Raw genomic sequence first — 14,263 nt, 5'->3', positions numbered from 1 at the left:
TGATCACAATCAGATTTGGATTTAACTATCTTGAGTAATTTTGTATCATCTGCAAACTTTGCCCCCTCTAGGAATGAAAGCAAAGCTGCTAAAGTTACAAACACAGCACAAACACAAGTGCATAGCAGCTATGGAAGGAAAGTTTTACAAAACAACTAAATGGAAAAAAAATCACATTTAGAAAAGCAATGACATCAATAATCCAACAGAAAGAAACTGACATAATATAATATGTGAGTAAAGATGCTTGGGAATTTTTGAATAAAACATTTTTTCATCAGAAAACGGTAATTCACTGAAACCGAATTTTTTTGTGGGAAAGGGTCCATTTTGACTAATTTTCCTGATCAAAAATTTTGAGAAAAAAGTTTCAAAATTGTTGAAACAAAATATGTTGACATTTCCCAAATGAAAAATCCCAATTTTCCAGGTCAAAACAAATTTTAGTTTTAAAATTTAAATTAATTATACAACCAAAAAATGGCCAATATTGAAACTAACTGTCCTGAAATTATCAAAACAACATGTTTCCATTGACCCAAAATGATTTTTTTTTCAAATTTTTGGTTTGCAAAAAATGTTGCATTCCATATTCATCCAAATTCAGGATGAAAATTTGTGTGTATGTATATATATATATATAAAATGTTCACTGGGTAGGAAAACCATTTGCCTCACTCTAACTGTGAGCTCCCTGGGGCAGACACTGTCTTTCTTACATGTTTGTATTGTTTGCAGCACACTGGGGCACTACTCAAAAACAAATAAATTATAATGAAAAATATAATGAAATCATTCAAGTATTGAAAGTCCTGGTGTTCAGTTGCAAGACTCAGAACATCCCAGAGATGCACCTTTACTGAATTATCTTTGAAATGGGTTTTTTCTTCCATATTTCAAAAGGATGGGATTTTAATTAGAGATTAACCAAACCCAGAATATTTATTTGCACTGGAAAAAGCATGGGAAATAGTCATGCTAACAATAGCAAGGGAACAGGCAGCAAGTTACATGTGTGTTTACAGTGGGATATAGCAGTAAAAAAAGATGAATGCAATCCAGGGTTTCGGACTGCAGACATCATATCTTGCGCACTGACTGTTAGAGTTAGTTGAAACATGAAAAAGTATTTTTACAAAATATATATAAGAAAGTTGAAATTGTTTTCAGGTCAAAAACCTCAAAACAGACCTTTTATGGTGAATTTTTACAACTTTTTCTGATTTAATTTTTTTTAATTGGAAAGTTAATGAAATGGCTACCTAAATTTGGTTTTCAGTAAACTAAACATACTCCTTAATGGAGCTTCATTGTGGCTAAGGTGGATGCGGGCTTTGGGAACATTGCATAAATCCCAAATTTTGTTTGTGCTGCTGATGGAAAGTGCCTGTAATCTTGATCACTAGAAAAATGGTGTCAAGGTCAGAATTCACTCTGGCCGGTGGTGCATATATGATGGAGCAGCAGAGCACTGGAGGTGAGTAATAGGGGATGGAAACTGAGGCTTGGTCTACACTACATACTTATTTTGATAAAACCACGTTGCTTAGGGATGTGAAAAATCTACACCCCTGAGAGACATAATTATACTGTCCTTAGCCCCCCCTTGTGTAGACAATGCTATGTTGGTGGAATAACTTCTCCCACCAACATAACTTCTCCCCCTCTCATGCAGGAGGAGTTATTCAGCTCCTGTTGGTTTAGAGCATTGTCATCTGACACGCTGCAGCAGCGCAGCTGCACCAATGTACATTTGTAGTGTAGACCTGCCCTGAAACTGAAGAGGGTTTGAGCTGCTGGGAAAGGTGAAGGTCAGGTGGATTCAAAACTTTCTTCATTCAAATGCTATTACTGTGGTACTGCATCTGAGAATGTGCAAAACAAAGCTGCAGGTGCACTGCAAACAGAGTGTAAAATATCCCACCCCCTCATCTCCAAACACTTGTCAAACCAGCCAGTTAGCAGGAAATCAAAGGGGTTGTGACCCAGAAACCATATACTAGGTACATAGAGGAAGCAGGACCATGACATCTGTCTGATAATAGCTCCGTTTCCACAACAGTTTCATTCCCAGGCTGATGCTACACATTTTGGTCTAGTTTTCAAGATATTATAATACGTGGCTATCAAGATCAAAATGACTATAAAGGAAGAAAATTAAGAAATTTAGCAGTAGCAGATAATGTTCAAGGTGTGTAAATGTGACTGACGTTGCATGGAATATAAACACACATTTTTGTGTTGTGTGGGGAGGGAGGCTTACTTGCTGTCTCCTACCACATCCTTTATATGAAGGACTCAGGTCCACTCCTTGGTTCTCATTTGAATTAAGTATTTCAGTCCAGCTACACCTCCACTCATTCTGCCTTTCTCAGTTCAATTTCCAGTTAGTTTAAGGGGAAATTAAATACATTTTTACCCCTTACAAAAAGTATGACATCTTAATGTATATACACCCATCCACCACTAGAGGGCACTATACACCTCATTAAATAGCAAACATTTGCGGATGTTAGAAATAAATTCACAGGAGATACTAGTATTGGAACTACAAGTTGAGTCCCCCAGTTTTTGGTTTTGTTTTTCATTTGTGTGTGAGCAAGCAGCCAGCTAGGAAGCTAGAGAAGAAGTTGTGCTGGTTTTAGGGTTTTACAATTTGACTCACAATTTGTCCTTTTTTAAAGACAGGTTATATAGAATCATAGAATACCAGGGTTGGAGGGGACCTCAGGAGGTCATCTAGTCCAACCCCCTGCTCAAAGCAGGACCAATCCCCAATTTCTGCCCCAGATCCCTAAATGGGCCCCTCAAGGATTGAACTCACAATCCTGGGTTTGGCAGGCCAATGCTCAAACCACTGACCTATTCCTCCCACCATCCTCTGCTTGTAGCCCGGGGCAGTGCTGTCCTGTGGTGATCATGGAGCATTCATGCGTGAAGGAGGGTGTTTTTGTGACACAAAGATGGTGCCACAGGTGCTGCATTTCCAAAGGCAGAAAGGGCTGAGGGCAGCAAGCTCCAGAAGTCCCCCTGGTGGAAAGATCCAGCTTCTCTCTCCTGCGTGGGGCAGCAGGGGTGACTTCCCTCTGCTCTCCCCTCCCAGCTCAGACTTTGCAACTCTAAAGCAGCTGCCCAGACAACTACTGTAGTTGATTAAACCCAATAGGGTGAAGGAGAAAGAGGTCCAGTGAAAACGTGCTACAGAGAGAAAATCCAGAAAGTCTCTCCCACAGTATCTGTATCTCCAGTGGAAACTCAACAAGGATTTGTCTGGGAGCGGCAGAGCCCATGGGAGGATTTTCATAGGGGCTGTCTGTGGGGGCAGGGCATAGACCAGACCCCTGCATGGGAACTGTAGCCATCAGTCTTTGGTGCCACTTCTTTAGGATTAAACCCAACTTCCTCTTCATGTTTGTGCCTAATGAATCTTCTTTACATAAATGGATTCATTAGGGATGTTCTAAACCACAGCACATGCCGAGCTGCTCACCCCATGCTGTACTGCACACATGCCATCCCCATGCCTCCTGCTGCCCAGGGGAGCTGGGCTGCTCCCTCACATTCCCTGAGAACACGTGCAGGGGAGGCCAGGCCCTTTAAGGACTGCAGGCCTGTTCCCTTGGATACCCCCAACAGACCCATGGCCACGGCAGGGGGCACAGAGCCCTGGAAGTTATGAGGTGGCTCCCGCTTACACAGAAGAGACATGTGGGAACCAGCAAGGAAGGAGGAGCTTTTCTCCTCTATCCAACAAGGACAAAGGAATGAAGTGCCTGACCCAACGGTCTCTCCAGCCTCGTATCCCAACTCCAGCAATGGTCAGACCAGCTATTCCAGAGGAAGACACAAAAATCCTGCCGTGGGCTGGGGTGGCATAACATCTTCCTAGGAGAATTTCTTCCTAGCCCTGGCAGGTAGCTTATGTGTCATGAAACATGCGGCTTTAGATTCCTTCGACATGATGTTAGCTGTCACTATTCTTATTTTTCACCTTATTTGAATCCTACTAAGCTCTTTGCTTCAGCAACACCTTGTGGCAAGGAGTCTCACAGGTCACACAGCAGGTAAAGCAGTATTTCCTTTTACTGGCTTTAAATTAGTTGCCTTTTAATTTCATTGGGTGATCCTTTGCTTTGATTTAGATCTCCAGATAGCATGAGAAAGGGCATATACGTAGGAAAACTTCCCTTGCCTTCACTATATGGTTCAACATTTCATACACATCCATCAGGCCATCCCCTATTATCTCCTCGCTGACCTAAGCAATCCCAGGCCTTGTCTGAAGTGTTCCCAGGTTGCTACGTGTTTTCGTTGCCCTTCTCTCAACTCTTCCCATTTCTGCTGTACCCTTTTTCCTGAGATGCGGAGAGAAGACCTGAAGCAACATTCAGTGCATTTCTGAAAGGCACGCTCTTGTTTAAGTCCTCATTTTGGGGACTGGGATATGGATGCTGTTATGGCTGTAATCTACGCTAGTGGCATTAACCGTGAACAGCTGTTTGATACCTGAAGGAAGCAGGGGCTCTTGATCTAGATCCCTGGAGCAGATAGTCACAGCCCAGACGGTACTGTTGGCTTGTCTCAGCGGAGAGGCCAGAGACTGCAGGGGCCTTGCAGATGGAGCTCTTCTCTCATCTCTAGGGTATGTCTATGCTAGAAGAGTTAATACCTGTAGTTAGGCAGCACCAGCTCAGGTGCATTGGTGTTAAGCTCCTGGTACAGACAGGGCTCAGGCATTTCCCCACCATGGCAAGAAAATCTGCTCAGATCATGGCTAGACAGTGGTAGAGATCCTTGTGTCCCATCCACACTAGTATTTACATGATAACTAGGAGTGGGGGTGCTGAACCAATGCTAGCAAAAGCAGCAGCCTCAGTGCAGAGACCCTCAGTGCTAGCTGACAAGATGTCTGCAGTCACTGTCCTGTCTACAATGCTGCTAGCAACAGAGAAGCTGAACTTAACAAGGCCTGTGGGGTACTGAATCTTAAATTACCTCACGTAGACATGACTACTGTGTCACACAGCACATTCCTGCAACCTTTGTGCACTGGAGTGAGGGATCAGTATGGATCATCTGCTCCGACTGGATACCATGAACAGGTTCCCTCCAGGGCCATCTCCCACTTGGGAAACCATACAATCATCAAAACATTGGGCGAGAAGTGCTCTGGAGAGGTCATCAAGTTCAGTCCCCTGCACCGAGGCAAGACCAAGTAAACCTGGACCCCAAGGGGGTTTGTCCAACCTGTTCCTAAAATCCTCCAATCACGGGGATTCCACCACCTCCCTTGGGAGCCTGACTTAACTACCCTGAGCATTAGAAAGTTTTTCCTGATACCTAACCACAGTCTCCTTTGCTGCAGATCAAGCCCATCACTTCTTATCTGACTCTCAGTGGCCATGGAGAACAATTGATCCCCGTCCTCTTTCCAACAGCCCGGAACAGGCCTGAAGCCTCATCAGGTCCCTGCTCAATCATCTTTTCTCACGACTACACACGCCCAGGTTTTAATCTTTCCTCGCAGGTCAGGTTTTTTGTTGCTCTTCCAATTTATTCACATCTTTCTTACTGTGGTACCCAGAACTGGACACAGAACTCCAGCTGAGGCCTCTCCAGCACTGAGTGGACTCGGACAATTAACTCCCATGTCTTACCTATGACAGTCCTGTTAATACAGCCTGGAATGAGATTTGCCGTTTTTGCAACTACATCACACCGTTAACTTCTATTCAATTTGAGATCCCCCAAAGCCCCAAGATCCTTTACAGCAGAGCGAACACCTAGCGAGTTAGTCTGTATTTTCCACTGAATGCATCTGATGAAGTGAGTTGTAGCTCACGAAAGCTTATGCTCAAATAAATTTGTTAGTCTCTAAGGTGCCACAAGTACTCCTTTTCTTTTTGCGAATACAGACTAACACGGCTGCTACTCTGAAACCAGTCCCCATTTTGTAGTTGTGCATTTGATTTTTTCTTCCTGTGGTACTTTGCACTTGTCTTTTTGAATTTCATCTTGTTGAAATGTCAAGGTTGTTTTGAATCTGAACCCTGTCCTCTGAAGTGCCTGCAAGCCCTTCCAGATTGGGGTCATCTGCAAATTTTATAAGCCAGCTCTCCACTCCATTATCCAATTAATGAAAATATTGAGTAGTACTAGACCAGAACTGACTCCTGCAGGATCCCACTAGATACCCCTCCCAGTTTGACAGCCAATAATTGATAAATCCTCTTTGAGCATGATCTTTCAACCAGTTGTGCATCTGCCTTACAGTCTATATGGGTGAACCGGATTTCTCATGCACTACATGTCAGTCTGGAGTTAGAATTGTCTCTCATCCCTACATGGAGGAATCTCTTTCTTTCTCTGCTACAGCATGACAGGGCAGATATAAAATTACACTGTATTGTACACATTAATTAAGAAACAGATCTCTAGGCTTTACAATTATTCTCTGTTATTCCAGAAAGTGCCACCACTATTTGACCAAATTCCAACCTGTGTCAATAAGAATGAAGGCTCATACCTGGATTCAGATCACATTCAGATTCAGAATCTTAATATTCAGAGGATACTCAAATCCCTGTAGATTATCCAGCTATAAATATCAGCCTGAAACTGCAATCCTTCCACATAGGACCCTATCCAGGGCCCACCGGATCCTGGACCCCAAAATGGCTCCCCTCTATTTACAGCCATATTCCTGAGAGAAGCCTGACGGTATTTACTTCCCCCTCAGATACAGCATAGTTAGAAAGCAGCCAAGATGATGTCCTCAAGGAAAACTTCTGTTCATTGTGCTCAAAAAAGCAAACAAAAAGTTACAATCTATAAAGACTGGGTTAGGAAATAGTACTGAAAATATCATAATGCCACGATGTAAATCCATGGCATACCTTCAGCTGAGATACTGGGTGCACTTCTGGTCACCCATCTCAAAAAGGATATAACAGAAATGGGGGGGAGTGTCCGGAGATCAACAACAAGGACGTTGTGAGTTTTGCCCCTTGGGTCCAAGCAATTAGACTCTATTCAGGGCCTTGCAGAGTTTGTTCCTGTTAAGGATGAGAAATGAGGAATATGCGCCAGTTGTATTCTTTGGTGCAATATTGTTCGTGGACAAAGTCTTGTTTCCTTGGCCACTGTAGAAACAAGCACCAACAGGCAGTTTTCTTGCTCAGAAATCCCCAGAAGCTCTGCCTCTGCTGCCTTTTAGGGTCATAGTAACCACTCTTCTGAACGCTGCCTGTCTCTCCCATACACCGGCTGCAAAATCCATACCCTAGCAGCCCCTAATCTACAACTCCACACCTCACCCAGTTTAGCTCTGAGCTGCCCTGTGTTTTAGGTGGTTCCTCCATTGTTTGCAGCAGCTGATTTCTTTATGGAGGGGCTTAGCTGTTCATTCAGCTGAGTCTGAAAGAATGCTTGGCACACCCATTCACTTTCAGGAGGGCTGTGATTGTCTTTTGAAGGCAGCCGTTAGCACCTTTTAGCATAACTGGAGGCCTGGAGAAGAATTAAATAAATGGAAAGTCTTCTGTATGCAAAGCAATCAGAAAGACTGTCAGTATTGAGAGGAGGAGGCAGAGGGGACATGAGAAAGGTAAACAAAAGAATGGCTGGTACAGAGCAGGTGGACAGGGCTCTCATTCCTTGTTTCTCATAATACAAAACCATGGGGTCATTTAATGAAGTCAAAGGGCAACAAGTTTTAAACTGATAAAAGGAAAGACATTTTTACATACCACACCATTAACACGCCATGAGATATCTTTGAGGCTGAGAGCTTCCAAAAAGATTAGGCATTTGTACAGGGAGCAAAAACGGCAACAGTTGCACACACTAGGATTTTTAAAAGGACACAAAGTTTCATGATTTGGGCCATAAAATATCCTCTAATTGATGGGGATTAGGAAGAAGTTTCCCTTTTAGGATCAATTGTCTATTACGGGCTTTTCTGTGCCTTCCTCTGACACATCTGGTACTGCTCACTGTCAGAGAGAGGATAACTGATGGACAGTGGTCTGATCCAGCATGCAGTTCCTGTGTTCTCGTTTCTAATATAAAACCCTTTAAGAATTAAATCTTGAAAATTCTGCAAGGATTTTTATTCTGTTTGTTATAGTGAAGCTTGTAATCTCTAAAGCTCACTGACAAGAGATGTCTTCTTCCTGTCGGGTCCTGACTACTCTCCCTCAATAGCTCTTGCCAGGCCCATTCCTACATAGGGTGTCTGGTGTCTGAGGAGAGGCAAATCAAAGAAACTGCAAGACTGTTACAGGAAGGAGCGTGTGAGAAGAACCTGTGGCAGGGAACACCTGGCAGTGGCCCAGGAGTCACTATGAGAAGACTGGATTTTTGTTAGTAAAACTTTTGTCATTCAGGGGTGTGAAAAACACACACACACACACACCAAACAACAAACATTTTAAGATGAAAAGAGCCAGTGTGATCAGTACTTTGTCAGCAGGAGAGCTCTCTTCTTCTGATAAAGAGCAGCTACACTACATGCCTTTTAGCAGCATGGCTGTAGCAGCACAGCGGTGTCACTAAAAGGAGTGTAGTGTAGACATAGCCTAAGTCAGAGAGACATTATATTTAACAGACTTCACTGTTGATATGCACAGTTTCTACCATGAATTGCATCACAACAAACAGTAAATATTTCTCCAAGATCTAACTGCCTAGTTATCAGTAAGTTTAAAGAACCTGAAGTTGACAGATTTCCACTCTATACGGCTAAATTCAGTGCCTTGCATAATGACAGGTTTCAGAGTAGCAGCCGTGTTAGTCTGTATTCGCAAAAAGAAAAGGAGTACTTGTGGCACCTTAGAGACTAACAAATTTATTTGAGCATAAGCTTTTGTGAGCTACAGCTCACTTCATCCGATGATGTGAGCTGTAGCTCACGAAAGCTTATGCTCTAATAAATTTGTTAGTCTCTAAGGTGCCACAAGTACTCCTTTTCTTTTTGCGAATACAGACTAACACGGCTGCTACTCTGAAACCTTTAAAGAACCTGGTAAGACAATTTGTAATTGTCTGGCGATTCCCAGTTATGTTACACATTACTCTTCAGAAACTGTTACTAACCCATTTGCAGATCTACACTGCTTCTTCCTTGATTCCCTTTGCTTGGCTCTGCCTTTTGTTCTACCTCAATGCCTTACACGTACTCACCCCCCACCATACATACAAATTTCAACATAATGCTGTCCTATCAAGTACTTTGGGGAATATTTGGAGGTACTTTTTTTCAGTAAGGACTTGCAGTACTTGAACCCGAGTTGGCAGAGCCACCAGATACTACCACTCAGTTGCAGCTGTCACCCCCCACAACCTGCAACCTAGAGTGGGACATCCCATCCCAGAGACATGATTGGCAGCTGCCTTGCAGGCTCCTGATTGGCCCCTTGACTCCACAAAAGCACACAGGGCATACCGGGAAGTGTTCAGGCAACAATATGGATTACCAGTGACTGAGCTTCCATGACAAATGGAACTACTCCAGATCTCCCAGCATTGGCTTTGGCTCTGGCTCTGGCTCTGACTTGTATTTTGACCCTTGCTCTGAATGGAGAAACTTTGACACAATTCTGACCTCTGGTATTGACCTCGGTCTGGAAATCAGACCTCAAGCTGCTCGAGCCCTGCCTCAGGATCCCAAGAATTTCTTTCTACAAAATCCCAACCTTGTCCCTCAGCCTAGCTCAGGAATTCTGTTTGCCTACTGCTAGTGCAGTTTTGATGAATTCTGCCCTGGACATAATCAAATCAATTATAGCATTCTCATGAGGAAGTGGAAATATGATATCAAATTAAATAGGTATTTTTTTCTGCAGTAAGGGAAAATATAGATGATTGTTAAAGTTGTTTAATTTAGGAACACTGAAGAGAAGTTGTTTACCTGTATATTCTTCTTCTCCTTTCACTAATAGAATGTATTTTATTTACTAATAGACATGAAACAATAATGTCAGTGGCTTGGATATGAATAGTACCTGCAGATACTTGGATTAGATATTTAATGGCGATTTTTTGCTCACATGTACATGGCTGATCTGACTGTTCATTTGGCTGTGGAATAGAATTTTCCAATAGGTCATGTTGGCTCACACAAAATCTTTGGCTTCCAAGAATAGCTCTGTAGAGACACACTCCTCCAATCATTGAGTCCTTGTCCCTGTACAGCAGAAGCTTTCACTCCTAGAATGATGCTCAGCCCCTTAGCAGAGGTGTATGGGATTAAAGTTCTGGAAGATAATTTGTGGATTGACTGTGGTGAACGTCATAAAGGGGACAAGCCAAGCAGAGCTCACTTTGTCAGCTGGGCTTCTGAGCTGCTTTCCTGGAAGCATCAATACAGCCCTAATAACATATTTTAACCTGAAATGGTTCCTGGATCTGGACAGGTTAGCCTGTAAGAAAGTTCAGAACCTTCTCAGAACTTTTTTTTGCTGACTGTGTTTAGCATTGAAGTTAACCTCTAAAAGGTATAACTCCTTTCTTGCAAGCCTGTACCTTCACTATCTGGCCAGCAGGTGTCAGTGGTAGGCCCACAGAAAAAGAAATGTTGAGGTCAATATTAGGCCTGCCTGTGTCCGCAGAAAATCTGTAAATAAAAGCACAGATGTACTGCTCTCTTTCCCCTCAAAGACCCAAATTGCAGTGAGTTGTGCTGGTGCTGAGAAAATTGAGAGGGAAACAACATTTTCCTAAATAGCTTTGAATGGACACAGGTTTCTTACTGTACTATGTATAGGAACATACATAGCAGCAAAGTGCGTGGGACTGGAAGAGACCTCCTGAGTCATCACACCCAGTCCCCTGCTATCACAGGGCTCTGCCTTCACATAACCCCATTCATAGATGTATCACCTGAATTAGCCTTTATCCCACTCATGAATAATATGGAACTGAAAACTGGTAAGTGTAAATTTAAGTGATTGTCAGATCATGTTCCTCCTTTAACAAAGCTGTAATTGAGGAACTATCACTCTGCATAAGTCCCCAGTCATGACTTTCCCCCTTTGCAGACTGCTACATGCCACCCTACTTGTACACTCATTTTTTATCACTGTTAAGATTATTAAAACAATCCCTAATTTCCCCTTCACCTCACCTAAGACTTAAAGCTATTTAAAGGAACCAATTAACTCATTTAAGTTCTAGTCTTCAATTATTAGTATAGTTAATTTTGATACCATAGTGCCTGAGCATTTTCAGTTTCCCCCTTACCAAGACAATGGATTATGGTAAGCTATCACTCAAGTAAAAATGCAGCATCTCATTCAGCGTCAAATAAAAAGTGATCATTTGAGCCCTGTATCTCCTCATTGTTTCACAGCCCACTGGATTGTCACATAATGCTGAACCACTTGCACCTATCTCTGCATGTACACATCAATCATCCACTGGTTCCAGGAAAGCAAGTTATAAAAATCGGCAGGCAACCCCAAACAATCCTGGGTGAATCATTTCAGACCTTTTTTTGTGCAGAGGGAAACACAAGGGGACAATGGACAGATATCAAATTCTAAAGGGCAGCATCTTTACAGATCACCAGAATTCATTAGCTGTCACCTGCCCTGTGCTGGAGACCCATCAACACCTGAATTTCTTCCACAGACATGGCTCTCTCATCTTCCTTTGTATTCCTATGGAATGATGTCAGACTGAAGTGCTTTCTTGCACAGCAGTGAAACAAACACACACACAGCCTATCCCAGACTGAAAAGTAAGGTAGGTGGTTACCAAACGATGATGGGGGGGAAATGCGCATTTGAATAAGTGATTTTTTTCTTTATTAAACCATTATTAGATTAAATTGTGATCTGAGCAGGAATTGGACCCAGAGATTCTTAAATAAAGGCCATGATACTCAATAGTGAAATGGAGAGCTAAAACAAAACTGGAACGTCAGACCCAACCCGCTTCAATTTTCACAAGGAGGGTGTCAGAGTCCATGAATTCAAACCTGCCCCATGAGAATGATTCTGAGTCAGCTCTTACACTGGAAGGGGACAATTTTCCACTCTTAGTCAAAATCTCATGGGAAGAGCTTCTCTCAAGAGATTTTGGACCAAGATGGAGGAAATCACACAAGATTGGTGAGATTTCCACCATTCAGTCAATCTAAGCAAGATTTCTGCTGTTTCTGGCTGCTATTGTTTGAGAACAAATTGTGAGATTTCCATGCCATCTAAGCCCTGCTTGGCCTAAGACCAAAACTCTAGTCCTAAACCTAATTTTGATGCACAAATGAGTCCTGCCTCTGGCCATGTCTAATTAAAGACATCTTGCATAGTGGAGACACAAGTTACATACCAATTTATCCAAAGTTAATGCAGGGGCATCACTACCGCAGCCATAATGAAGCAGCGTGACTAATATGACCAGAGTACAGCAGGATGCCTAGCATGACAATGCATTAAATGTGGCTACTCCATACCTATTACAAGGAGATCAGGGCAGTTTATGTATAGTAATATCTTGTTGCCATGCTGCATTTCATTGCACGTAGCTCCTTTGTAAATTCCTGTGTTGATGCACTTCAGTCAAGTCAGGCAGTTTGAGAGATTTACAGGAAGGCTAATTCAGTTCCTGTTGTGGGCTGAGGATGTATGTGCCTATATCTATCTATCCATCCTTTGAGAGTATCACCTGCTCTGTGAATCTAGGCACAAGACTGGAACAGAGTTGAATATTGCAGAATGGTGTAGGCAAACATTCCTGTTCTGATTGGTTCATTGATTCAACCATGTCTGCATCCCTTGTTATTTACCATTCACTATAAATGGGTTTGTTTTTCACATAAATGTTTGGGAAATGGCTGTTCTTTGTACGAACACTTGTATTCCTGTGCGACCAAAGGTATTTATGTCAAAGCAAGAAAATATGTTGTTCCTCATTCCTTGCTTGCTTTTTAATAGTCATAGTTATCTTGTTAAAAAAAAGTGTTGCCATCATCCAATCAAAGAGAGGAAATAATGCCTCAGATTACCAGTCCCACACCATGAACGGAGAAGAGTGGAAGTGAACAGTGCACTAACAACACTATAATCTGAAATTTGTTTGCAAGAAACTGTTTTGTTCCATCTTTTCTCTTTATACAACACTAAGAATATAAGAAAATCACAAGGACACATCTGGGTTCCAATTAACCACATTTACTATACTAGCTACATATACACACTGCTGCTCTCTCAAGTTCTTGTGACTTCTGCAGTAGATCACAGGGAGACGTATCAGAGGGCTCCTAACTATTTAAAGGGATACTACCCAATTCCTACACACTACATATTTGCCAAATAATTCTGAACAATGAATAGATGGGCTTGTTCAAAATCCTCACCCAAAGATTCCTGCCATCTTGGAATATAACTTTAGAAGAGATAATTTGACTGAATTTTAATGGCTGCAATATCCTTCCTGATTCTTTTTTAACTGCTCTATCACACCCAACGCAGCCCCTTCCCACAGCCACTAAACAATCTCAGCCTTTCCCCCTGGGAGGTACAGCTTATTCTAAATTGGTGTTATATGGAAGAAACAAGATGGCTCTAATGCTTAATCTGTTTCAGATATTAATTGACAACCCCACAGATGGGCAACTGCTTTTCTCTGGAGGAGTCAGCTGCCTGGATAGGAAAATTAATGAATACAAAAGGGCATTAAACTCCTCTTTTTCAATCTTGACTGAATATCTCTGCGAATCTTCATGCCATTAGGTAACATAACAGTGCTCCCCAGTGATACTTGCTTTAGCTTAAACTCAACTAGCTCCCCTCTAACATGGCTCTATACAGAGGTTTCTCACTGACCCTAGGTAACTTGTTTCTCCATATGAAATGTGTTACTGAGTGTGCTACCTCTCTGAAATCTTATGTTAGGAATCTCTGTTGAAAGGACTCAACATATAAAACAGTAGAAAATGGCATATTGGATAAGACAAATGGTGTTCCTATCATAGTATCCTGTCTCTAACAGTGGTCAATACCAGATGCTTCAGAGGAAAGTGTAAAATCCCTATAACAGAGCATTATGAAATAATCTACTCGTCTAGGAAATTTCTTCCTAACCTCAGGCAGTTAGTGATTGACTCACATCCTTAAGAATAAGAGATTGTATCACTCATAATTGCTTGCCCTATGCAATATAACTGGATATTATTAGTCATGCATGTCAAACCTCTTTTGACCCCACCTACCCTCTGGCATCATGGAAATATTGGAGCATGGAGTTCTACTTGTTGATTGTG

The sequence above is a fragment of the Dermochelys coriacea genome, chromosome 1 (assembly GCF_009764565.3).
Source record: "Dermochelys coriacea isolate rDerCor1 chromosome 1, rDerCor1.pri.v4, whole genome shotgun sequence".
NCBI lineage: Eukaryota > Metazoa > Chordata > Testudines > Dermochelyidae > Dermochelys > Dermochelys coriacea.
The sequence above is the reverse complement of the archived record's forward strand: the minus strand, read 5'-3'. Positions refer to the sequence as shown.